Below are 27,180 nucleotides of genomic sequence, written 5' to 3' on the forward strand. Positions count from 1 at the left end.
CAAAATGGTGCCATCTGGTGCCATTTGAACTTAGAAATGGTCATAGAATCAGCATAGAAAAATCTTTTTTTTTCTTCTTCTTTTTTTTCTTCTTTTTTTTTCGGGCGGGGGGGGGGGGGGGCACGTGCCCCCTGTGCCCCCCCCTCGTCCGCCCCTGACATATATACCCATACTGAAGTAACAGAGACAAAGAAGCAGCTCATGGGATATACAAAAATATAGAGCTCAGGAAAGTTTAAAAAAGTTCAAAAATTGAGAATAAAAGTTTTATAAAATTCCATTTAAGACCGAGACCGCCGGGACTGGAGGCAAACCAGGAACCCGATTCCCAGGAGTGAAAATAGAAAGTTGAACTGCAAACATACATTCCACGTGCGTTCTCGAGCATGTGTCGACTCGTCGGTTTCCGAGTTTCCCTGTTCGTAATTGTGTTTTGTACGTTTTCTTGATCTCATCATAACATGTAGTCGCGGTGATACCCACAGGACATTTCACAAAAGCCGATGTTATTAAAAAAGAATAGAATGGGTAATTCTGGGGAAATTGTCTGCTGGAGGTACTCAAAATAAATACAACTTTTTAATTATTTTGATTCATTAGATCATCCAAAACGTTTGGAATGAAGAAAATGAATCAAATACAAGAATTACGAGTTCAGAATGTGTGTTTTTTAAAGTTAAATTTTTTTTTAAATAAATTGCCGTCGAAGAGGATCGAACTCGTGACCACCATTGTAAGAGAAAGCGATCGGGCGCAAAGCTATTTTATCCTACATACGTGAGAGAGACACCCGTGAGATAATAATCGTTCAGATCACACGTGTGTATATCATGTAAATGAGGTCATGTCAAGCAAGTCTGGCAGGGACCTGTTTTTCCACTGCTTATGATGCCAAAGTCACCGAGACAAACGTCATTATAGAAACAAAAATTGCGTTCGGTAATTACCCTCGATAAATCTTTAGAACTAACACGTCACGCCACACTTTCAGAGTGACGTTTCTTTGCTTTGACGTAATAGATTGCACGAGGCTTTAGAAGAGATCGAGGTTCCAAAACAAGCGTCTTCAATGCAATTTAGCTGCCTCGACTGCAGGACATTTTCAGTAAAATACACGTAAGTACAGTATGTAGGATAAACAGAATACTACATGGCTTGCTGTGTCGTACCAGATTATTTTACACTCGTTGCTTTTTCAAATAGTGAACAGCTCGCTTTCGCTCGCAGTTCAATATTTAAAAAAAACCTCGTGTAAATCTGCTACGACACAGCAAGCCATGTAGTATTCTCTATATGTCGCACGGTTGGCGAGGGAGATTTAAACTTTAAATATTACACTTGAGTTCTCGAGCGTGGGGATCTGTATTGGCTCGACTCGAGTTTCCAAGTCTCTCCGTTCATATCTGTGTACTCTTCTCTTTATCTCACTGTTCGAGGCAAGTTAAGTTAATAATTGACTCTATACTCCCGTTTACTTTGTATACGTTTGGAAAGCAATACTAAGTAGCGTTAATTTCAAGCGTGACCGACATTATGTTGTTGTCTAGCTTCGAAATACATTGACCAATCGCCGAAAGGCGCTGACGTCATTGCATGAAAGGATTTCCCTACCAAGAATTCTAAATTCTCGATGACATGGAAAGGATTTTGTTCGGGAGGACGACGATCTATGAACGGTTTATTATTATAAAGGGAAGCAAGCGGTTAAAAACGGGCGTCGATGGAGCCAATGAACAGTGATATGAACTTGTAGTATTCATTCACTTGTGGTACCATCTGTAAATCAGGACTCTCTTTTTCTTTTTTTCACAAATGGGGGGCGACGGTGGGTTTCGGTCATATCTCTCATGCCGACGTACTACCTGTAGGTTGTGTACGTTGAATACTGCAGGCTGATTTAATTTCTTCTGACTCTTTTTTGTTACAAAATCCTTGCCTCTACATCTTGTGAAATCGTTGCTTTTTACAAATATCCTAGACTTTGTAATTTGCATTATGAAGACAGTTTGAGAAAAGACAATTACAAGGGAAAAGAATTTCCTAGACTCTATCATGTTACATATAATTATCTACAAATGAGGTAAAATCGCATGGACTGCATGTTTCTGTGTGTGTGTGTGTGTGTGTGTGTGTGTGTGTGTGTGTGTGTGTGTGTCTGCGCGTGCGTGCGTGCGTGTTTGTGCGTGCGTGCGTGCATGGGTGCGTGCGTGTGTGTGTGTCTGTGTGTGTGTCTGTGCAGTGTGTGTGTGTTTGTGTGTGTGTCTGTGTGTGTCTGTGTCTGTGCGTGCGTGCGTGCGTGTTTGTGCGTGCGTGCGTGCATGGGTGCGTGCGTGCGTGTGTGTGTGTGTGTGTGTGTGTGTGTGTGTGTGTGTTTGTGTGTGTGTGTGTGTGTGTGTGTGCGCAGCGAACACTTTCAATAAATCATACCAACTTTGTGGGAGAGGAGTACATGTATGTGCAGAAATGGAATAGGAAAGACATAAGGCCGGGTCGGTGTAATATTGTGCGAAACGACAAAAAAACCACTCTCTTCTTATCTGTTGATTGCCAATGTCATTCCTTTTCCTTTTCAGGATATTTAGAGCGTATCGGTGGCAATAAAAAGGTGGCATGAATAAGAACTTACAGGTTGAGCATACACACACACCAGAAACCTGAAAAGAAAAGGTAAGGTGATTTCCTCTCGCCTCCGCTCCCAAACACTAAGGTGTCACTGGTGATAAATTATTATGGCGTTAGGATGTAACATACCATTTTTGCATCAGACATACACAACAACAACATTTTTTCAACTCACTCACAAACTCACTCTCTCACTCACACAAAACCTTTACAAACACACACACACACACACACACACACACACACACACACACACACACACACACACACACACACACACACATACATACACACACACATGCGCTCTCTCTCTCTCTCTCTCTCTCTCTCTCTCTCTCTCTCTCTCTCTCTCTCTCTCTCTCTCTCTCAGACCTTGACTGAGCCATTTTGTGTGAAATAGAGAAGGGTGGATGGTGATAGAACTCCGCCTAGGACGGTCCCAAGCCCGGCTGAAAAAGGAGGAGGGTTGGGCGTGGGGCTAGCTACCCCACCCCGTAAAAAACCCCACTAGCTACAGAAACGCCAAGAAGACAACCAACGGAAATCTCGGACCTGGGAGAAGATTGGCGGCCTATACCCCAGACGGGGTCACAGGCGTAGGTGAGGTGAGGTGAGGATGGTGATAGAGGGACAGCAAGGTGAACAGGATATGTTGACAAGAAGAGTAAGGCCGGGGGGGTTTGGGGGGGGGGGGGGGGGGGGGGGGGGGAGCGAGGGTGGCTTTCGGTCATATCTCTCATGCCGACGTACTACCTATAGGTTGTGTGGGTTGAATACTGCAGGCTCATTTAATTTCTTCTGACTCTTTTTTGTTACAAAATCGTTGTCTCTACATCTTGTGAAATCGCTGCTTTTTACAAATATCCTAGATGTTGTAATTTGCATTATGAAGACAGTTTGAGAAAAGACAATTACAAGGGAAAAGAATTTCCTAGACTCTATCATGTTACATATAATTATCTACAAATAAGGTAAAATCGCATGGATTGCATGTTTGTGTGTATGTGTGTGTGTGTGTGTGTGTAAGTGTGTGTCTGTTCGTGCGTGCGTTCGTGCGTGTGTGTGTGTCTGTGCGTGCGTGCGTGTGTGTGTGTGTGTGTCTGTGCGTGCGTGCGTGTGTGCGAGTGTGTGGTCTAATCACAAAGCACCCTGCTTGTCGCAAACAGCAAAGGAGAAGAGCATCAGTCGACTTTTTTTCCAAACGAAAGGTGTCACTGGGAATCCCGACAGGTAAAAAACAGTTGCTGTCTGTCTGTTTCTCTGTCGGACGTCTGTCTGTTCGCCCTCTGTTCTTACGCAGAGTAGCTTACTCTTCTCCTGACAACATCACAACGATAACCAGTGTAATTAATGTGAATGTCGGAACATGCCCAATAACGACCATAACCAGTGTAATTAGTGTGAACATCGGAACATGCCCAATAGCGACCATATAACCAGTGTAATTAGTGTGAAAATAGCAACATGCCCAATAAAACAATTTAAGTCTTTACTTAAATTTGGTTATGACCTGGTTCAGCTGAGACCTCCGTAAGACAATCGGAAAAGATAATTTGGTCGCTTTTCTGTAGAAAGTCAAACCTACGATAATTCAAGGGAGTTAAACCTCCCAACTTCCTTTTCCGTCTTGAACGCAGCGCGAGAAGACGTGTTTTTCGCGGACGAAAATTATATCGCCTTCGTGTGATATTTTTGGTCAACATCGACTCACTTGACGGTATTGTACGGTGGTATTTATGTTAATAGCGTGTTGTCAGCCTATTATTTTAACAATAGTTTCAGGTGTATAAAAAATTTAGTTGAAAGTACACACAGCATGCTTCTCAGTCAGCGTACTTCTACTGGTACGCCACCTTCACTGAAAAACAGAATTGTCACGAATGATATTTTCTTTATGGTATGGTACGTTGCCAAGAAAGTCCCCTGCGTGTTGCAAGGTTATCAATTTCATAACTGGTGTGTGCGGAAAGTTGTTTTTCATCAGCATTATGTTAGTCATTCAACAGATCTAGATGTACCTTTTTCGTCTTGAACTTGGCGTGGTAAGACGTGTCGTAACGGAGAAAAAATTTGTATCGATGTATATCGCTGTATATCCTGAGCAATCCGTGTTCAAAAGTATCCTTGGTGGTATCGTATGGTATTATGATGGTTCTGTTTGTATTCTGATGCTAATATTTTATCATTGGAATGAATTTGAAGAATTGTGCATCATGCACAATTCACACGAATCACAGTCAATAGACATGTATGTGCTAACAAGGCCCGATTCAACATTCTTAGACAAACAGATTGAACTGATCAAAAGATGAAAGGAAGCCAGGATTAAATGTAAATCTATCATCAGAAAGGTCCGTTACGGCATTCTTAGCCACCGCGTATGTCTTATAACTTATATGAAATGATCAAAAGAGGTGAAGAAGTGGGACAAATTGTAGATCTACATACTGCAGCGCGAGGTGATTCGTAACTCGGAGCAGATCATATTAGACTAGTTACAAAGGGATAAAGTGATTAAACCTCGTTCTTCCGCAACGCCGGTCGCAACGCCGGAACTTTGCACAGTGAAGGTATTTTCAGTGAATATATTAACAGGCGGTGTGAGGTGATTTAGGGTGCAACTTGGGGCGCAATTTTGACAATTTCATTTCGAGCCAGATCTAGCCCTTTGATATAACAACGTTGACAGTACGTTCTGTGACGTACACGGCAGGCACTCGACGTCACAAACAGCGGTAATCAAGTGAGAGAAGGAAAACCGGTTTGCGGGTAGCTTTAAAGGCCCAGTCTGCCTCAACATGTTTATTAAATGACCCAGTTCGATTAAATGGCTGTTTATCTTGCGTATACCACACACCAGATCTCGTGGTTTGGTTTACCCCTGATCCGTTGTAAACCCGCATCACACACTTTCCTTAATTTTACAATTTCAGTTGGAGATGTCAATACGACTCGCTATATCAGCAATATCACGTAGTTGTGTGCCTCTGAATCTAAAATGCAACAAACAACTGCGGGCCACACGAGCTAATCGGCGGCGGTAGGATTTAAAGAGGCAAGCGCTGTGCAGAAGATTCGTGCGTTTGAAGAGACACGACCGTTGCGTTATCTGCTTCTGGGCTCCTAATTTTAAAACTTTCCAACCTTCGAGTTGTCCGGTTATGATTTTAAGAATGGGTGTTTAAAGGAAAGGGTGTTTGTATTGTGTGTGAAGGCCTGACGGTGTATGTGACCAGAAACTGATGGTTAACGTGAGCTATGAAGGGTGTGTAACTCGATAATTCGCTGTGCAAAAAAAAAAAAATGTTGATGGCTCATGTCTGACCAGATATCAGTTTCAGGCTGTATCGCAAAAAGGCAACTAGTCCATTTGGTGGAGTTTTCATCCAATCTACCCAGGAACGGGACAGCCAGCGTTGCAGTCCCGATACAACCATAACAAGTCGCGTAAGGCGAAAATACAACATTTAGTCAAGTAGCTGTCGAACTCACAGAATGAAACTGAACGCAATGCAATTTTTCAGCAAGACCGTATACTCGTAGCAGCGTCAGTCCACCGCTCATGGCAAAGGCAGTGAAATTGACAAGAAGAGCGGGGTAGTAGTTGCGCTGAGAAGGATAGCTCGCTTTTCTGTACCTCTCTTAGTTTTAACTTTCTGAGCGTGTTTTTAATCCAAACATATATCTATATGTTTTTGGAATCAGGAACCGACAAGGAATAAGATGAAAGTGTTTTTAAATTGATTTGGAAAATTTAATTTTGATAATAATTTTTATATTTTTAATTTTCAGAGCTTGTTTTTAATCCAAATATAACATATTTATATGTTTTTGGAATCAGAAAATGATGGAAAATAGATGAACGTAAATTTGGATCGTTTTATAAAAAAAATATTTTTTTTACAATTTTCAGATTTTTAATGACCAAAGTCATTAATTTTTAAGTCACCAAGCTGAAATGCAATACCAAAGTCCGGGATTCGTCGAAGATTACTTGACCAAAATTTCAACCAATTTGGTTGAAAAATGAGAGCGTGACAGTGCCGCCTCAACTTTCACAAAAAGCCGGATATGACGTCACCAAAGACATTTATCAAAAAAATGAAAAACACGTCTGGGGATATCATACCCAGAAACTCTCATGTCAAATTTCATAAAGATCGGTCCAGTAGTTTAGTCTGAATCGCTCTACACACACACACACACAGACAGACGCACATACACCACGACCCTCGTCTCGATTCCCCCCTCTACGTTAAAACATTTAGTCAAAACTTGACTAAATGTAAAAAGGGAGGTGTTTGTCTTTGGTCGTTCGTCAGATATAAGACAATGTATTGTCCACAAACAAGCAATGGATGGACAAGTATAGTTCATCTGCCCTTTAGCAACCAAACAACATAATTATGACAACAACAACAACATTTCCTTGTAGCGCACCCCAACATGCTCGACTCCCTGTTCATTCATTTTGATGGCTCATGTCTGACCAGATATCAGTTTCAGGCTGTATTGAAGAAAGCAACTCATACACTTGGTTGGGGTGCTGCGGGGTTTTCCTCCCACTCTTTCAGGATTGGGGCAGCCACAACAGCGGCCATAAATGCAGTCCCAATGCAAACAATCATGCGAAAAGGGAGGTGGTTGTCTTTGGCCGTTCGTAAGTATGTACGACCAGACAAAGCTTAAGACCAAAGTTTGAGGGCGGGAGAAAACCTAATTTCACAACCAACGATGTTTGATCAGTATACTGGAGAAGCAGGGGAATTTAAAGAATTGGTTTTGGAATTATCGAAATTCTTGCACAGGGAATGGTCTCTAATATGAACTGTTTAGTTTCAGGCATCCTCATGAAAATTGGAACATGCCCAATAACGACCATAACCAGTGTAATTAGTGTGAACATCGGAACATGCCCAATAGCGACCATATAACCAGTGTAATTAGTCCGTCGCGATATAACCTTGAATGGTTGAAAATGACGTTAAACACAAAATAAAGAAAGAAAGTGTAATTAGTGTGAAAATAGCAACATGCCCAATAACGACCATAGCCAGTGTAATTAGTGTGAATATCGGAACATGCCCAATAGCAACCCTAACTAGTGTAATTAGTGTGAACATCGGAACATGCCCAATAACGACCATAACCAGTGTAATTAGTGTGGAAATCGGAGCATGCCCAATAACAACCCTAACCAGTGTAATTAGTGTGATTATCATGCCAACTTACAAGGGTACTGATCATATAACTAGTGTCAATAACGGAACACTCAATATCGTAGTTATCATCCGACGGGCAGTGTGCTAAACTGAATAAAGTACAGTGGAACCCGCTTATTAGAAAGTAAAGGGGAATTTTCTTTTTTGCTTTCTTATATCCCAGGTTTTTCTTATCCGGAGACTCTGGATACAAGAAATATTTAGGCACTTAAAATTGTCATCATATTTTTGGAAAAGCATTACAAGATGTTTGATGGGTTGTTGACAGACCAGCTTTTTTGTCGGTCCGAGGGGGAGCATATCGTCTTTTGGTTTCATATTTATTGACCAAGGCCGAAGGCCGCGGTCAATAAATATGAAACAAAAGTCGATATGCCCCCCGAGGACCGACAAAAAAGCTGGTCTGACAACAAACCACCAAACATCGGTTTTTGGTCATCATTTTGGTTGTGAGAAAATAAGTGCACAATCAACACAGGGAGCCATGCTTTGAAACACGAGTTCCGTTTTGATAACCACACGAGTACCGTTTTGATAACCACTGCCAATCAAAGCTGGCGTGTGAAAGCAACTTTCTGTGTTTTTGAGTTCATAAAATGTTGGGATGAATATGTCAGGTTTGAGGATGCACAGTTCTGTAGGTTCATCTCGGTATTCCACCCCCTCGGCTTTCAGTTGTAAATAATTATTATTATTAAGCTTAGTGATCGAATGTGGAAGCTACGTTGGGTCAAACGTCACAGAAGATTTGCGTCGTGATCTTGTTTCCGACTCAGTGCCTCTTTGTTTTTCATTAGACCTGTCATTCTGCTTGCTCGGCTTTGTTAGATGTTTCAATCAATCAATATGAGGCTTATATCGCGCGTAGGCCTATTCCGTGGGTACAGTTCTAAGCGCAGGGATTTTTTTTAATTTAAAAAAAAATTTTTTTATGCAATTTATATCGCGCACATATTCAAGGCGCAGGGATTTATTTATGCCGTGTGAGATGGAATTATTTTACACAATACATCACGCATTCACATCGGCCAGCAGATCGCAGCCATTTCGGCGCATATCCTACTTTTCACGGCCTATTATTCCAAGTCACACGGGTATTTTGGTGGACATTTTTATCTATGCCTATACAATTTTGCCAGGAAAGACCCTTTTGTCAATCGTGGGATCTTTAACGTGCACACCCCATTGTAGTGTACACGAAGGGACCTCGATTTTTCGTCTCATCCGAAAGACTAGCACTTGAACCCACCACCAAGGTTAGGAAAGGGGGGAGAAAATTGCTAACGCCCTGACCCAGGGTCGAACTCGCAATCTCTCGCTTCCGAGCGCAAGTGCGTTACCACTCGGCCACCCAGTCCATGTTTGCATATGTTGTTGCTATTTTCTTTGCTTTTATTATTATTTATTATTTGCGTTTCGTTTATTGATACAACGTCTTGTGCACGGGTCAAAATGTGTGTGTCATGGGTCAATTGGTTTGACTTGAACTTGACGTTCGTGTTTCTCAATGACTTTGTAAGAAGACAAAACATATCGGTAGGTTTCATTTGTTTGTGATGAATTTATGACCTTTCATGAAGTAGTTTTGTTTTTTGTTTACTTTTGCCAGTTTGTCAGTTCGTTTTTGGAACTTTGTAAAGCAGTGTCGTGTGGTCTGTTTAGGTCTGGGTAAACGCCAATGAAAAGAGCCGAAGAATCCCCGAGCGTTTCTATTGGGTTTGCTTTTGATTATCCATGTATAACCTGCTTCCTGCAACTATGGTAACCGGGGATTTATTGCATGGGGAACATGAGATTTATTTCCCAGGTGCTTGAAAACTCGTGAATATGATGAAAAAAGATGCATGTTTATGTTTGTAATTTATGTCGGTTGGGGTAAGTCTGTGCCTTCGAATTAATATATGTATTTTCATGTGTTATAGAGAGAGACAGAGTGTAAAAGAGCGATAGACTAGGATCGATGTCTAAGGCATCCCCTTTTCTAACAACCTATCCTACATTCAAAACAAAATATCGATAAATGATAAACAAAAGAACGAACGAACAAAGAGAAAACCAATAAGCAAACAAATAAAATAAAAAAGGGAAAAAACAAACAACTGAAATATTTGCCTGCAAGCAAACAAAACCTACCAAATTTTCAAAAAAACAACACATAAAAAACACAGAGAGAGATGATGATGATGATGATGATGATGATGATGGAACTTTATTTTTCAAGGATTGTTGTTTAAGGCTACGCCTTTTCTTACAACCGGTCCTTACATGAACGATAGAGAGAGAGAAAGAGAGAGAGAACTCGAACTCGAAAACTTTATTACCGAGGGATGATAGCATTAGGTCCATATGGTCCTTTCTTACAGCTAGTCCCTATTAAATAACATATTCTTACTCCGAATCACATTAGCATTGAGTCACCTGAGATGCTTATCACTGAAAAACGCTTACCCGGCTAAAATTTTTAAAGGGAAGCAACCCATCACCAAAACGAAAGTGAAAGTAGCTTTGGTAATGGGCCAGCACACTGGGAGTTACCTCCTATACGGGAGTGTGCCACGTCACTTCCTCTAGGAACACGTGCCTATCTCATACGTTCTTTTCACCTCGGAGAGGACGGTTCACTTTTTGACGCTCTGTGGCCGACCTTGTGTGTTTGAGTGACACCCGCCGGCCACGTTACCCAGCTTTTCTGCTCGCCTTGCCTACAGTTTGGTGAGCTCGTTCCCGTTTGTTGTTGGTTGTTTGCGCTGTTTTCGTTACTGTACGTTGTCCGTTTTTTGCGGACTTGTGTGTCAGTGACTTGCGTGTTTAGCCATTTTGTTGTGTGAGTTAGTTAGCTAGCTCGTATGACTTTGCTCGTAGCTCTGCGTGCCCCTTTCTGTGTTGGGCAAGTGTAGCTATAGTATTTTGTTGGCGCGAAAGAGTGTGTGTTTACTGTGTTCAGTCGTTTAGACTTACGTGTCAGTAAAATTTTTCGCGTTGCCACGCGTTGTTGACTTGTGTGTCAGTTACTTGCGTGTTTTGCCATTTTGTGGTGTGAGTTAGTTTTCTAGCTCGTGTGACTTTGTTTGTAGCTTTACGTGCCTCTGTTTTTGTTGGGCAAGTGTAGCTATCGTATTTTGTTGACGCGAAAGTGTGTGTTTTTTACTGAGTTTTCAGTCGTTTTGACTTACGTTCAGTAAAATGTTTTCGTGTTGTTTACATGGATTTGACAGCATGTCTGATTCAGACAACCGCTGTGGCAAGTCAGACCCCATGGGGAAATTTTAAGCCTTAGGCTTCTTCTTTAGCAGTTTTACTTGTACAGACCAAGAACGTAACTATTTGTTGTCTGTACCTTTTTCGGCGCCTAGCGCTGTTACTATTTCTGCTATCTTTTGTGGCGCCTAGCGCTATGGTTACGTCTGCTCCGGTTCTCTACTACGGAGACTTCGTCCTCGTTGTTAGCACCTGTGCAGGGTGCGTTGGTTCCTTTCTGTTTTAGACACTGGTTCCGGGAATCCGCAGCTTGGTGCAAGCAGAGTTCCAGCGTTCCGTCGCCAGTTGTTTGGCGTTTCCGGCATCTGGCAGTGACGTCCGGGAGTTGGCTTCCGTGTCTTTGCCGTCCATTTCCGGTTTGGAGCAGCGTCCTCCCTCTTCAGCTGCGGCTGGTAAGCAGAGCTGGTCCGATAGCCCTCGTGAGGCGCCTGGACGTTCTCTCTCGGGAGACAGCTCTTTCGCATCGGGTCACGACCGATACCATGCTGATCTTTCATTTCCGGCGATAACCTACGAGGCCCCGGATTTGATCGAACAGCTGCGGCAGTCGGTTTCGGCTGCCGCATTTCCGGCACTTGCCGGAAGTGATGATCCGTCCGCTCCGGCACGCTAAGGCGGTCGCGGCAGGATGGAGTATTCACTGACTTCCGGTCCTTCCGGATCGCGAAGTCAACCAGTGCAGCCTTCGCTTCCGCATTGCGCGGTTTCGTCGGCTACACTACCGGCACTTGCCGGAAGTGATGATCCGTCCGCTCCGGCACGCTAAGGCGGTCGCGGCAGGATGGAGTATTCACTGACTTCCGGTCCTTCCGGATCACGAAGTCAACCAGTGCAGCCTTCACTTCCGCATTGCGCGTTTTCGACGGCTACACTTCCGGTTTCGGCCGGACACGCTGCTTCCTCTTCTGGTGCTTCCTTCCGGATACCAGTGGGTGGATTCCAGCGTACGCCTTCCGGCCAGTTAGTGCCTAGGCTTGAGCAGGCATCACTCCACTCTGATGGGGGAGTGACGTCAGCTCATCCAGCTCCGGTTTTTGCGGATGGTCGTCCTGCCTACCCTTTACCTTCACAAGGTTCTGGGCTGCAGGATGATGTTCGTGTACAGGCATTTCCGGTTTCCGGTTTGCCAGGGCATGCTTCTGCTTCCGGAACTGGTGTTTTTGGTTTCAGTGCAGTCTTCGCTTCCGCATTGCGCGGTTCTGTCGGCTACACTACCGGCACTCGCCAGAAGTGATGATCCGTCCACGCAGGCACGCTACGGCGGCTGCATCAGTATTGAGTATTCACTGATTTTCCGGTCCTTCCGGATCTCGAAGTCAACCAGGGCAGTCTTCAATTCCGCATTCCGCGGTTTCGTCGGCTACACTTCCGGTTTCGGCCGGACATGCTGCTTCCTCTTCTGGTGCTTCCTTCCGGATACCAGAGGGTGGATTCCAGCGTACGCCTTCCGGCCTTTTAGTGCCTAGGCTTGAGCAGGCATCACTCCACTCGGATGAGGGAGTGACGTCAGCTCATCCAGCTCCGGGTTTTTTACGGATGGTCGTCCTGCCTACCCTTACCTTCACAAGGTTCTGGGTTGCAGGATGATGTTCGTGCACAGGCATTTCCGGTTTCCGGTTTGCCAGGGCATGCTTCTGCTTCCGGAACTGTGGTTTTGGTCATGGCTCCATGTGTGACTATTCTGATGCTCCATCAGGGGTCAACGAGGAGTCTCGGGGCGTGTTTCCGTCGAAGCTCAAGTCTGTTCTTGACATCGCGGTGGAAGTAGCGTCTCGTTTTTTCCTCGAAGGGGTGGTGGCTGCGGACTCTTCCGCTCCGTTCGTTCCTTCGGCCATGGCGGACTTCCGGCCGGCACAGGAGGATGTTTCTTCCTTTCGGTTCGCCGAGTCTCCGTCAGTGGCTTACCAACTTTTGCATTCGCTGGTTCGTCCAGCACATGCGGGGAGTGGTATTCGGCCAGTGCCTGTTCCGTTACTGCTTCCTTTTGGTCCAGTTCCGGTATCAGCTCAGCAGTGGGTGGCGTCGGCTTCTCAAGCCTCTTCCTTTGTGCCTACGGGCAATAGGAAGCTTAGCTTGTCCACTCAGAGCCAGAGCTGGCTGGTGTCTTTTGCACTCCCTAGGGCTACCCTTCCGGTTCTCCGGGAATTGCTGCCTCTTCTGGCTAAACCGATCAAGTATGATCCGGTTCTGCCGGTTTCTGATGCTTCCTCCTCTCTGCTGAGGAGGTTGGACGTCGGCAGATCGAACTGTCCTCCGTTGCAGAGACTCTTGTTCGAACTCTGTCTCGATCATCGATCGATTCGCTGGTTCCTTTCACTCTCAGTGAAGAACAATATGCGGACGTTGTCTCTGCCCTTTTGACCACCTTGGCCAAGGTCAAGGAGGAGCAATTGCGTCTTTCCTCCCTACAGTTCTCCCAAGCGGTCCTCTGTAGGAGGGATCTCTTCCTCTCGCAGTCCCAGTTCACGGAGCTGGCTACTAGGGAGACCTGGAGAGTCTCCCCTGTCTCAGAGGAATCTCGCTTCTGTTCTCTGGCAATGGTTGCCAGACAGAAGGAGATTCAGTCGAACAAGGACAGTCAGTTCCTCGACTTCACTCTGCAGGGGGTGAAACAGTCTAAGCCTTCTAAACAAAAGCAGGCTCAGACATTGTCGAATCTCAAGCCAGCTCAGAAGCGGCAGGCTCTGCCGGTCGCTCGTGGCGGGAAGAAGAGGACGGCATCGGGGAGGGGGTGTGGCGGCTCTGGGAGTAAGCCACACCCCCAATGATGCGCTCACGATCTCACCCACCTCCCGCCTTCCACCTTGGTGATGGCGGGAGGCCCCTCCCGTGCGCTTTCTCGTTGGATGTCGGTAGTTGACAGCCAATGGATTGTGGGAGTGGTGAGATCGGGCTTCCGCCTGCTCTGGCGGGAGGAAAAGGCGCCTCTTACCCGAGTGCCGCCGCGGTTCAAGCCCCTCTTCTCGCAGGAAGCACGTTCCGCCTTGCAGTCGGAAATTGCCTCTCTGCAGCAGAAGGGCGCGATGGAGAGAGTTCGGGTCCATAGCTCCCTGGGATTTAAGGGCGTCTTTTCGCCGTTCCCTAAGCGTCAGGAGGATGGCGTCCCGTTTTGGATTTATCTCTCCTCAACACTTTCTTGAGTGAGATAAAAGTCAAGATGGAGACGCCAGTCTCGGTCCGAGACTCTCTCTGCCCAGGAGACTGGGTGACCTTGATCGATCTCAAGGACGCATACTTTCATTCTTATGCAGCCGGCCGACCGGAATTGGCTTTGTTTCCGGTGGGGAGATCAGATCTACCAGTTTTGCGCACTCCCTTTCGGGCTGTCCCTCGCACCATGGATTTTCACCATGGTGGTGAGACAGTTCTGTGCACTGGTGAGGTCCTAGGGTATCCGCCTGCGGGCTTATCTGGACGACTGATTCATCATGATCCAGTCCCAGAGCGGCTGTTTGCAGGATACCCTAATGGTTCTTTGAGAATCCAACTTGTTGGGGTTCTCGATCAACCGGGCAAATCCGGAGCTGACCCCGTCACAGACATTCTCTTATCTGGGGATGTCTTTCGACACGGTCGCGTGGACTGTCCAGCCTTCTCAGAGAAGGGTGGACAAGCTCCAAGCTCAGATTCGCTCCACTTTGCCTCTCCTGATGGTTTCCATCCGTCTGGACTTGGTGGCTCGCTCGCATAGAGCGTCCACCTCGTCAGTTTATGCCTCCCACTGGAAGGCATGGACTGCCTGGTGTTCAGCTACAGGGGTGAGGTCGGTGGCTTCGCGCTCTATTCAGGTCGCCAACCGCCTCTCTTTCATGTCTTCGCAGGGCGCCTCAGGCTTCTCGTTGAGGTTCCGGCGCTTCGCTATCTCGGCGACTCTTTAGCAGATCGGTCGGTCTGTTCGAGTCGGGGGCATTATAGCTGCAGTCATTAAAGGGGCTGCTCTTAGGGAAGCTAAAGCTCGTTTGCCCGCTCCCAAGTGGGACTTGTTTTTAATCCTGGAATTCCTATGTTCTGCGGATTTTGAGCCTTTGAGCGAGGCCATTCTGTTCAATGTCACTCGCTAAGCGCTGGTTCTTCTTTTGTTGGCAACGGCCCAACGGGGTGGCGAGGCCACGCCCTGTTGGGTCAGCCTGGAGATATCTCCTTTGAGTCGGACGGTTTCGCATCTTTGCGTTTCCGGCCCGATTTCCTGGCCAAGATTCAGTCTCCGGGGCAGGCCTCTCCGCTGGTTAGAGTCAAGGCTCTGATCAGCGCGTTTGGCCCCGGATGACCTTGATTTGGTCAATTGCCCTGTGAGGGCTCTTTGTCTGTACTTAGCCCGGACTCAGCTGTTTCGGTCTAGTTCTCAGAAGTTGCTGTTTATCTCGCCCTTTTCTAGGCGCGAGTAAGGTTTGTCGAAGGTATTGTTGGCCTGGTGGGTGTCCTCGCTCATTAAGCAAGCTTATGAGTGGAGTCGCACAAAGAGGGGGGGGGGGGGGTCATGCCCTCCTTGCCACTTGACTCGGCCCGAGCCCATGATATGAGGGCGTGGGCATCCTCTCTGGCAGTACTGCGCTCCAGATGTCTAGAGGAGGTGCTGACAACTACGTTTTGGCGTTCTGAAGATGTTTTCTTAAACTTTTATCTTCGGGACGTCTCGGCTCTTCGACAGGATGGCTTCAGAGGCCTTCCAGTGCTCATAGCAGCAGGCCAGTTCCTGTCCAGAACTTGATGGTGAGTTTTGATTCATTTCTAGCCCACCGCCTTGTTGATGTTATCTGCTAATGTGATTCGGAGTAAGAATATGTTATTTAATGGAAAATTTCCTAGATAAATTTTCATTTAATTAATATACTTACCCGAATCACATACTGTATTCCCTCCCACCTGCCCCGCGTATGGTTTTAAGTTTTTCTAAGACCGTATGAGATAGGCACGTGTTCCTAGAGGAAGTGACGTGGCACACTCCCGTATAGGAGGTAACTCCCAGTGTGCTGGCCCATTACCAAAGCTACTTTCACTTTCGTTTTGGTGATGGGTTGCTTCCCTTTAAAAATTTTAGCCGGGTAAGCGTTTTTCAGTGATAAGCATCTCAGGTGACTCAATGCTAATGTGATTCGGGTAAGTATATTAATTAAATGAAAATTTATCTAGGAAATTTTCCACTATAATACACACATGAAACGAAGAACAAGTATGAAGAATAAAAATTTAAAAAAATCAAATGAAACACAATCATGTAGGGAAAAGTATAACAAACATTAGTGTGCTTGTGGAAGCATATTATACATTTTCTCTTTTACGCACCCTCACACACACTCGCACAAATTGTACACCGACTTAGTCGTTAGAGAGGTGCTTTCGGAGCTGTCTTTTAAAAGAAGATAATGACAGACATGACCTAATATTTACAGGTACTGAATTCCAAAGGAACGCACCAGAATAAGAAAAACTAGTTTTAAACAAATCGATGCGGGGCCTTGGCAAAGCAAGATTATTTCGAGTGTTTGAATAATATGACGGAGATGATTTGAAGAGTTGTATAAGATATGTTGGGGCGTCCTTATAGACGACTTTATACTTAAATGAACATGTATTATACAAAAGCTGCTTCTTTAAGCTTAAACATAATAGTGTCCACGCCGCCATTTTGGAGTTTTTTTGGTCGAATTCGGCCGATTTGAAGAATTTGGGGAATTTAGTGTACCTTAATTAAGACGCACCTGGCCCGGTTTGCTCAATAAAGCACCACAAGTATGCTAAATAATTAATTAAACATGATTAAATTGGCGACTGCTCTCCACCATTTGAAGATTAAAATTGGCCGTCATAGACTGGTTTTCGTCGCGAGCGTGCCGTTTTCATGACGACTCAAAACAATGGCGGATGGGATGGCCGCTTTGTGATAACAAGCCCACACGTTTCAGTAAGAAATCGACTCAAGGTGGTTCAGAAACCAGCAGACTGACTGGGAACGACACAGAATCACGAGAAAGTCATGCTCGACGCACAAAATGCAAAGTTATCAATTCAGCAAGCAGTGGGAAAGTTGGATTGAACTGCATGAGTGTTACCGTCGTGTGGCGGTGTGCGCTGACTACCCACGACGCAGAGCTCTCTCCTGCTGCCGGGATTTGTAAGTAAAGCAAGTGTTGTGTAGACTTTGGACAGACCTAGACAAATGTTGCTGCCGTTTTTGTCTGTGTGTCTGCTGGTGTGTTGAGCGAATGAAGCATCCATCAAGCGAGTGCACGAACGTGTAGTGTGCAGGGTCGATTGAGTCCAGTTTTGGTTTGAACACGGACACGCCACGGTGTGTGTGTGTGTGTCTGTGCACTGCACAGGAGCTTGTATCAAAGTGCCGGTGTAGTCGGGAAATAACACTGCAGGAAAAAAACACTACAACAGTGTTTTTTCCCCAGTAAAATATCACTGGGAGTGTTATTATCCTAGGAAGATTACACTCCTTCACCCAGGTAAAAATGACTACGCCAAGGAAATTAACACTACCCCAGGGAAAAAAGACTGCTCTAGTTTAAGTGTGCACTTGCAAACAAAAATGATTAAAATTCTTTGAGAACACGTTTAACACTCGCATGGAACAACCCTGTGCGCACAGAGGTTCACCAAATACATTCTCTCTTGGGTTTCAGATCTGTTGTCAGGGTTGTGATCGAGCCACCTTTGAGTATACACGCTGATCGTGGTGTTCAGGTACATGGCAGCTGCCATGATCTCTGTTTCTGTAGCCCAGATACCATTTGCTGCCATCTTTCTCGATCTGAGGTATTCTTCTGTGTCCATACCAATATAACGGCCCAAAATGTCTTCGTTGTGTTTGATGGTTTCTATATATGCGCGTCGGATCTTTTCATGAAAATCTTGAGACCCAGCGACCTCCAGGCTTAACGCTCTGAAAAAACAATTCCCGTCACCAATAATTGTTTCTGTTTGACGCGGAGCACCCACTTTCGTTTTTGGTCTGAAGGGCATTCTTTTAGGTGCGGCTAACCCCAGAGTCTTGCATTTCAGTCTTCTCCATGTGGAGTTCGTTGGGGTAAACTGCTTTGGAGGCGCAGGGTCAACCCTAACAATTTGTGGTTCTGATGAACGGTCAGGTTTCACCCGTTTGGAAGAGTCATAAACAGGTTCGGCTCTGTTCTGTCGCTTTCTCTTGCTTGAGCACAATTCACCTTTCCCGTCTTGCATCAACTGCTGATTGATGTTGACGTAATCCGACGATGAACTCTTGGGAACACTAGCACTGGCACTGCAGGAAGTGTCGAAAATGTTGGCGTCGTCAGTCGATGAACTCTGCGGAACACTGGCACCAGTATTCATTGAAGTTTGTGGACCGCAGTCGTTTGCAGCTTTGTACGGCTTTAGATTAACGCCATGTACTGCTTGCTTTAAGATTGTGCCGTCAGGGGTTTTCAAAATGTAAGTCTGATTTTGATTGACAGCATGTACCACATAGGGACCTTGCCACATAGCCTTCATTTTCCCCCCTTTCCTATCTGCGCGACGCAGATTCCACAGAAGTACCTGCTCATCCACCACAAACATTCGCTTTTGGCAGTGGCGCTCTTCGTAGTCACGTTTCTGTCTGTCTTGCGCCTGAGTGATGTTCTCTGAAACTGTGTCTTTCATGACAGTGGACAGCTGCCTGATACTGTCCAGCCTTTGCTTGATATCATCAGGACAAGACGTGTCTTCACAACCTTCGAAGACGCTGACATTAACGTCGTTGCCATCGGTGCTGGATGAGCAGATGGGGTCAATTTCGTCCCCAATCGGTAGTCGGGCTTGTCGGCCATATAGCAAAAAGAAAGGGGTGTACCGTGTGTTTTCTGTGCGCTCGTTCTGAAGGCAAACAACACACCTGGTAAAGCATCAACCCAATCTTCTTCATCACGCAGAGTTTTCAGCAGCGAAGACTGGATTGTTTGGTTGTTTCTCTCAACAAGGCCATTGGCTTGTGGACGATAGGCGCTTGTTATATTTTGTTTCACTCCACTCAGCCTGTGAAGCTCAGCAGACACTTGATTCACGAATTCTCTTCCCTGGTCATTAATCTGTATCTTGGGACACCCGTAACGACAGATCAGTTCATAAAGGAACCTTGCAGTGTCTTTTGCGACTTTGATGGCAGGGGCTTGGCTTCCACCCCGGCCATTTCGTAAAATAGTCCACAGCAACAACGATACGGCTAAAACCACCTGGAGATTCTGGCATTGATGTGATGTCGATGCCGATCTGAGTCCATGGGGAGGATGAACAATTCACGCAGTGTTGTTTTCCTGGCAGTCTTATTTGCCGCCGTAGTGGCAGTGTTATTTTCCTGGCGCCAGTGTAATTTTCCTGGGAAAATAACACTCCCCTTCCGAGATTGCAGTGTTTCTTTCCTAGGAAAAATACACTCCCAGTGTTTTTTTCCTGGAAGTCTTTTATGCCTCCTACACCGGTGTAACACGAGAAAATTACTCCCACGAGATTTTTACTCCGGAGTAAACATTTCGTACGAAAAAGTTACTCTCTTTACGAAAAAAGCACTCCCCCATTGCACGAGAAAATTACTCCCCAAGACAGGTGAATTCCGAGTAAACATTTCGTACAAAAATGTTACTCCCCTGACGAATAAATAACGAATAAATTACTTCACCCCAACACGAGCAATTTAACTTCCCATGCCAGGTGTACGAAATTTTTACTCCCTTGTCCCCTGTTAGTCTTGGTGGTGGAAGGGGTGGAAGGAGGGTAGCGCGACATTCGTGTGCGCGAGATCACTTATTGGCATTATCCCTTCGCCCGCATCCCATTTTTGCGTACGAGATTTTTACTGGAAGTAAAAAAAATGGGGAGTAAAAATTTCGTGGAGGGAGTAATTTTTTCGTGCCTTGGGGAGTTCTTTTCTCGTACGAAAAGTGTACTCGGAGTAAGAATTTCGTACGAAATATTTACTCCGGAGTAAATTTTTCGTGGAGTAAAAATTTCGTGTTACACCGGTCGATCATTATTTACTCCTTCATCCCTACAGTCTTCTTACAACTACATACTACGCATTCGCTAGCCTCGTAAGGGCGTACATGCAGGAGTAAATAATGATCAACTGGCAGTTGGGTACAAGCTCCTGTGGTGCACTGTATGGGAGACTGAGCCCTGACACTGTGACAGACAGAGTAGGTAATCCCCCTAAAAATTGTTTTGAGATGGAAAAAGTAAGGTCAGTCAGCACAGTCTTTGGATGTAGTGCAACAGAAAATGTTATTTATAACTGACATTTTATATTGTCAGCGGTATGAGTTTTTCTGTGCCTAAAGTTTTTAATGTTGTGATTTTGCAGGAAAAACTATGATTGAAGCTTATTATGGGGGCGAGGACGCCCCCATTCTATACGGATAGTTTCGAGGTTGACCATGGGCAGCGCCATTTTGTTGTGAAATACGTCATCAGTTTGTGTACACAGGAAGTTGTGACATCCGTCACCCTATGGGAGGGGTGACGTCAAAATTGTTCATCTGTAGAAAGTTGTGAAATCCGTCACCCTATGGGAGGGGTGACGTCAAAATTGGTCATCACAGAGTTTGTGTAACACAGGAAGTTGTGAAATACGTCACCCTATGGGAGGGGTGACGTCAAAATTGTTCAACAAAAACATGATATGTCGCATTGTGCAGGGTCAACTGCAACAAACTCAAACCGAGCCATTCATACCTAGCTGTATTTGAGTGACTTATATACCCGACATTTTTATTTCTTATTTTTAGCACAGGTGTAGGAAAAATCATGAACCAAAATGTTATTTATTTTCTAATTTAACATTTTTTTTACAAATATGACCATGGTCTTTTAAACATATAGTGACATTAAACATTGTTATGTTAAAAAAAAGAAAAAAGAAAAAAAGCTTTTGTGCACAAATCAGAAAATACATTGTACATTTTACCTACAGGCCAAACCGTGAGTGTCTGTGGCAAAGCCCGACCCAGGAAATTGCACTGATTTTATATTTAGATCAGAGAGAAATTGTCAAGAACAGGCGCTTGCATTTGGATGTGTCCAATGATAGTAGGTTTGGTTGTGATCAATCAGAATAATGTAGGAATAAAAATGTATGACAGTTTAGTATGATGACATGTAATTCACATATGCTGAAATATGATATTATACATCATGTAATATTATTATGGCTGTTGCCATGACCATGAAACCCAACAAAGGTTTAATGTAATGTAATTCAAAATACCAAAACCGAGCACCTATTAATCTCGTCTTTGCGCGTGAAGATTGAGGCCGTCTGCCAGCAGCGGTAAGGTCATACAGTGGAACCCCTCTCTAGCGACCTTTAAAATGTTGACAAAAATCGGTCCTTGTGGAGGGGGGTCCTTACAGAGGGAGGGGGGCGGAGTCAGGGGGCCACAAAGAAAGTCAGATTTAAAAAAAAAAAGAAAACAGAGAAGTTTGAGTTGCTGACGACCGTTCTCTCTGAAAGCAAACTGCTTCGATTTCATGTTTGTCCTTGGTGTCCACCAGTTCTGGTGCATGTACTACCCTGGCCAAGTTTCCTCTCAAGACATCAAAGAGACCGCCCCAGTATACTCTACAGCCTCTGGGCGAACCACCTCTCATAGCTAAAACTGGGTCAATGACCCCTGGGAAGAAGGTCAGTGTCTATAAAATTTTACTCCTAGGCCTGCGGCCAGGGGGGGGGGGGGGGAGTATACCGGTACCATTTGAGAATCAGACCAAATGAGAATTGAACCATTTGAGAACATCCTTTTTTTTCAATCACTACATCGAAGGCCTGCGGCCCGGGGTTCACAAGGGTTGGTTTGTTTGTTTGTTTCAAACCCACACCCATATACACACATTTCCCATTTAAACCATTTGTCGGCCCCCTGTCGATATTTATCGACTAAGTTCCTTGTTGTAAGGCTTTGTGAAAGGGTAACTTTTTAACGAAGATCACATTCTTCCTCGGACGGCGTTCATTGAAGCAAACACTAAATGCGGCAGAATCTCATTCATCCTTTCTTTTTTAACTGCCATTTTTAAGTGTCGCTGTGCATGTTGAAAGCTTCATGTTCAGAACTGATGTTGCTGTAGAACTGTATGTAATTGGCCAGCCTTTGGTTTATACTTAGTGGTTTATATGTTGCTATAATTACTAAAACTATTTTTTTTAATTTTCAGGGGAAAAGCACCCGGACATCAAACATTCTTGCAATGTGTGGCAATAATGGTTTAAAATATTTCGGACAAAGCTCAAGGTGAGTTTAAATGTTCATAATTCTGATGTAAGTCAAGCTTATCTTTTATCTTGAGTAACTATCTCTGTCATGTTTCTCTCAGGCTGCGCGACCGACAGAAAAGTTGCCAGGAACCGATTCCTTGAGTGTGGCCAATTGTACCTCATTTCTGGTTCACTTGAGCTGCAGGCAATTTTGTTGAGTGATTAAAAGTTATGGATTCTTTAAAAAGGTGTACGTTTGAGGATAAGACACTGTCAAAGTTTTGAAACAGTATTTTTCTTCTTCGTGGTTATAAAAAAAACTGCAGCACCTGTGTTCAATTTCTGAAGATGCATTATTACTACAGTGGCACCCCCCTTTTACGACCTCAAACAATCTGAGAAAATCGAGTCTAAAAAAGGAACGAGTCTTAAAATGGGGGTAATTTTACAGAGGTTATGAACAGAAAATGTGAGAAAACAAGGTCTTAAGAAGAAGGGAGTTTTAAATTGGGGGGTCATAGAAGGGAGGTTCCACTGCATTAATCATCATTCATGCCATGGAAATCATGATCAGTTTACAGATAAATACAATGACAATAGACCTTTTTCACTTACATTTTGGCGCATGCGCTGTGAAGTTTGTCAGATCTACCGGAACTAAGGGGCAAAAGGAAAAATCGACAACGAGGCTTGGTGCAAAGTAAAGTGCGGAGACGACGAGGCAAACTGTTGTGTTTAGAACTGCAAGTGCAACAGTGGAATGAAGAAAGAGAAATACGGTGGACAGATTTTGTCATTGTATGGCTTTCCGATGGGTGCAAGTGCGAAGGCGCAACAGCGAAGGACGCGATGGGTGCAAGCAATCCGACGACAGTGGTTTGTCGTGCCATTGAAAAGTCTGCTCGCGTCACTTCGTGTCTGGCAATGGCACGGCTTTCAACGATGCCAACTCCGTTGACTTCGTACCCACCCTTAATCTTGGATTTGAGAGAACATCAAGAACAAGTGACTCTAGCAGAAGGACAAGGTACTGTTCGGAGACGTGACTTTGTCCGCTGAAGACCGACGACAAGCAAGCGGTTTTGCTTCCACCCCCCAGAATCTGGAAGAGACTCGATCAGAGCCAAGTAAGCTTTGTTTGTTTTTATCAATTTATGATCTGCTGACTTCAAATTGTCTTCCTACATCAGTGTATAAGAAATTTAAAATGAATCGGCAGCCCAAAACGGATGCATAGGAAGGGTCACGAAACAAAAGCAAGATTTTAGAAAACAAACAAACAAGATCTAGACATATGTCGACAAGCCGCGTGCATTCAATCAACCGACTCTTGAATCGAGAAGATTAAGGAGGTTACTTGATACAGATAGTGATGCAGTTTTCAAGACATCGATAAAGCTCATGCTGAATCATTTTTATATTTAGTCAAGTTTTGACTAAATATTTTAACATCGAGGGGGAATCGAAACGAGGGTCGTGGTGTATGTGCGTCTGTCTGTCTGTCTGTCTGTGTGTGTGTGTGTGTAGAGCGATTCAGACCAAACTACTGGACCGATCTTTATGAAATTTGACATGAGAGTTCCTGGGTATGAAATCCCCGAACGTTTTTTTCATTTTTTTGATAAATGTCTTTGATGACGTCATATCCGGCTTTTCGTGAAAGTTGAGGCGGCACTGTCACGCCCTCATTTTTCAACCAAATTGGTTGAAATTTTGGTCAAGTAATCTTCGACGAAGCCCGGACTTCGGTATTGCATTTCAGCTTGGTGGCTTAAAAATTAATTAATGACTTTGGTCATTAAAAATCTGAAAATTGTAAAAAAAAAATAAAAATTTATAAAACGATCCAAATTTACGTTTATCTTATTCTCCATTATTTGCTGATTCCAAAAACATATAAATATGTTATATTCGGATTAAAAACAAGCTCTAAAAATTAAATATATAAAAATTATTATCAATTTTTTTTTTTCGAAATCAATTTAAAAACACTTTCATCTTATTCCTTGTCGGTTCCTGATTCCAAAAATATATAGATATGATATGTTTGGATTAAAAACACGCTCAGAAAGTTAAAACGAAGAGAGGTACAGAAAAGCGTGCTATCCTTCTCAGCGCAACGAATACCCCGCTCTTCTTGTCAATTCCACGGGCACTGCCTTTGCCACGGGCGGTGGAGTGACGATGCTACGAGTATACGGTCTTGCTGCGTTGCGTTGCGTTTCCGGAAACCTCCCCCCCAGCCAAAAAATAAAAATATTTTTTTGTGTTTTTGACTCACATGCGAAGCAAAAGTGAGTCTATGTACTCACCCGAGTCGTCCGTCCGTCCGTCCGGACGTCCGTCCGGACGTCCGTCCGGAAAACTTTAACGTTGGATATTTCTTGGACACTATTTAGTCTATCAGTACCAAATTTGGCAAGATGGTGTATGATGACAAGGCCCCCAAAAGCATACATAGCATCTTGACCTTGCTTCAAGGTCAAGGTCGCTGGGGCCATAAATGTTGTCTAAAAAACAGCTATTTTTCACATTTTTCCCATTTTCTCTGAAGTTTTTGAGATTCAATACCTCACCTATATATGATATATAGGTCAAAGCCCCATCTTTTGATACCAGTTTGGTTTACCTTGCTTTAAGGTCAAGGTCACAGGAGCTCTTCAAAGTTGGATTGTATACATATTTTGAAGTGACCTTGACCCTGAACTATGGAAGATAACTGTTTCAAACTTAAAAATTATGTGGGGCACATGTTATGCTTTCATCATGAGACACATTTGGTCACATATGATCAAGGTCAAGGTCACTTTGACCCTTATGAAATGTGACCAAAATAAGGTAGTGAACCACTAAAAGTGACCATATCTCATGGTAGAAAGAGCCAATAAGCACCATTGTACTTCCTATGTCTTGAATTAACAGCTTTGTGTTGGATGACCTTGACCTTGGTCACATGTATTTTGGTCGGAAAAATGTGTAAAGCAGTTCTTAGTGTATGATGTCATTGCTAGGTTTAGTTATTTGACCTTGACCCTGAAGGTCAAGGTCATGTCAAGGTCAAGCATGTGAGTCGTATGGGCTTTGCCCTTCTTGTTTGATTAGTGCTTTTGTGAACAAGAAACACGTAACAAGTGGCTCTATCCCATCTCCCCCCTTTCCCCTATCCCATCTCCCCCCTTTCCCTCGTCGCGATATAACCTTCGTGGTTGAAAACGACGTTAAACACCAAATAAAGTAAAGTAAGGTCAAGGTCACAGGAGCTCTTCTAAGTTGGATTGTATACATATTTTGAAGTGACCTTGACCCTGAACTATGGAAGATAACTGTTTCAAACTTAAAAATTATGTGGGGCACATGTTATGCTTTCATTATGAGACATATTTGGTCACATATGATCAAGGTCAAGGTCACTTTGACCCTTATGAAATATGACCAAAATAAGGTAGTGAACCACTAAAAGTGACCATATCTCATGGTAGAAAGAGCCAATAAGCACCATTGTACTTCCCATGTCTTGAATTAACAGCTTTGTGTTGCATGACCTTGGATGACCTTGACCTTGGGTCAAGGTCACATGTATTTTGGTAGGAAAAATGTGTAAAGCAGTTCTTAGTGTATGATGTCATTGCTAGGTTTAGTTATTTGACCTTGACCCTGAAGGTCAAGGTCATGTAAAGGTCAAGGTCAAGCATGTGAGTCGTATGGGCTTTGCCCTTCTTGTTTTGTGTTGAGTTTCAATTTTTGGAGTATTAATCAGTGACAAAATCTGCTGCCTGAAACTGGTAATGATCATCCTCAGAATGCACCAGATTGCACCATTTTGCATCCTTTTTTTCAAAATTTTCCGGGGGGGCATGCCCCCGGACCCACCTAGCAAGCTAGGCGCTTTGCGCCGTCGGCTCGGCGCTTCGCACCTTCACACCCATAACTTCACAATATACTTTTCGAACCCCCCCCATAAAATGAACTGATCCGCCCCTGCAAGGTGTGTGTAAAATGTCATATTTTGGTCAAAAATACAAATAACATTTATGTATCGATTGGTTCTGGTTAGAATTCCTTTTAATTGTTTTTTTTAATGTACAAACATGCACTATTTTGTAGTCTCAGCTGGCCGTCTAATATGGAATGTGACAGAGCATGTGTAAACCAACCCACACAGAAACGCACTTTGTTTAACACCACAATGTACTCCAATGCAGGCAACAAGGAAGAAAGTCAGTGTACTGGCCAGTTGGATGTATAATGTCATTCCTATGACCCATACACAGCAACTGCACATGGCAACTCTTACACCTTCACCCGAATAGCCAATATCTTTCCTCAATATAACTGAATGATGCCTATCGTTTGGCTTTATTGATCTTTCCCTCTTCTTCTTCCAGGACCAGGGCATCTTCAATCTCTTCTTTGTGTGTGGGCCAGTAGGAGCCTGCTGTCACCAAGCACCAGTGCCATGAAGTCCTGGAGCATAAACAGAAAATCACCCATCAGTGAAGACACTTAATTCAAACTTCGAAAAGGGTTGAAAAAATTAACCAAATGCAAGAAAAAGTGTGAAAATAAAGAGTTACAGAAGAGTGTTTGTAATCTATTCATGTACGTAATGGATTGCAAGTGTGAGTAAAAGGTGGTGGTGGGTGGGAGAGGGGGGATGGGATATACCTGTGGGCATTGGCTTTCCAGATTTTTAGCATTCTGACACACTTAGCATTCTCACACTGACAAGTGTGAAAATGTGACGAGCAAAAGTGTCAGTTACACATCTTTGGCTACTTGGAAGGAATGCCCAGTTTACCATTGCATTGTACAGTGAAACCCTAACTTTGCCCCCCCCCCCCCCCCCCCTTTTAAAAAAACACAACAACA

The 27,180-nt window shown here is 44.2% G+C and overlaps 1 long non-coding RNA gene across 2 annotated transcripts in view; it reads left to right on the forward strand.

Annotated features, from left to right (window-relative positions):
* LOC138980626 (uncharacterized) overlaps positions 1-26,894 on the forward strand; it is a 44,948-nt gene extending 18,054 nt beyond the window's left edge. Inside the window, exons 2-4 of one of the 2 annotated variants that reach the window (XR_011460401.1) lie at positions 17,032-17,214; positions 22,272-22,348; positions 26,697-26,894. This is a non-coding gene — a long non-coding RNA (uncharacterized lncRNA). Of the gene's footprint in view, positions 1-16,720; positions 17,215-22,271; positions 22,349-26,696 lie in introns of those variants that run through there. The other variant, XR_011460400.1, reaches the window with a different exon arrangement.
* The last annotated feature ends 286 nt before the right edge of the window (positions 26,895-27,180 follow it).

The sequence above is a fragment of the Littorina saxatilis genome, linkage group LG11 (genome assembly GCF_037325665.1).
Source record: "Littorina saxatilis isolate snail1 linkage group LG11, US_GU_Lsax_2.0, whole genome shotgun sequence".
NCBI lineage: Eukaryota > Metazoa > Mollusca > Gastropoda > Littorinimorpha > Littorinidae > Littorina > Littorina saxatilis.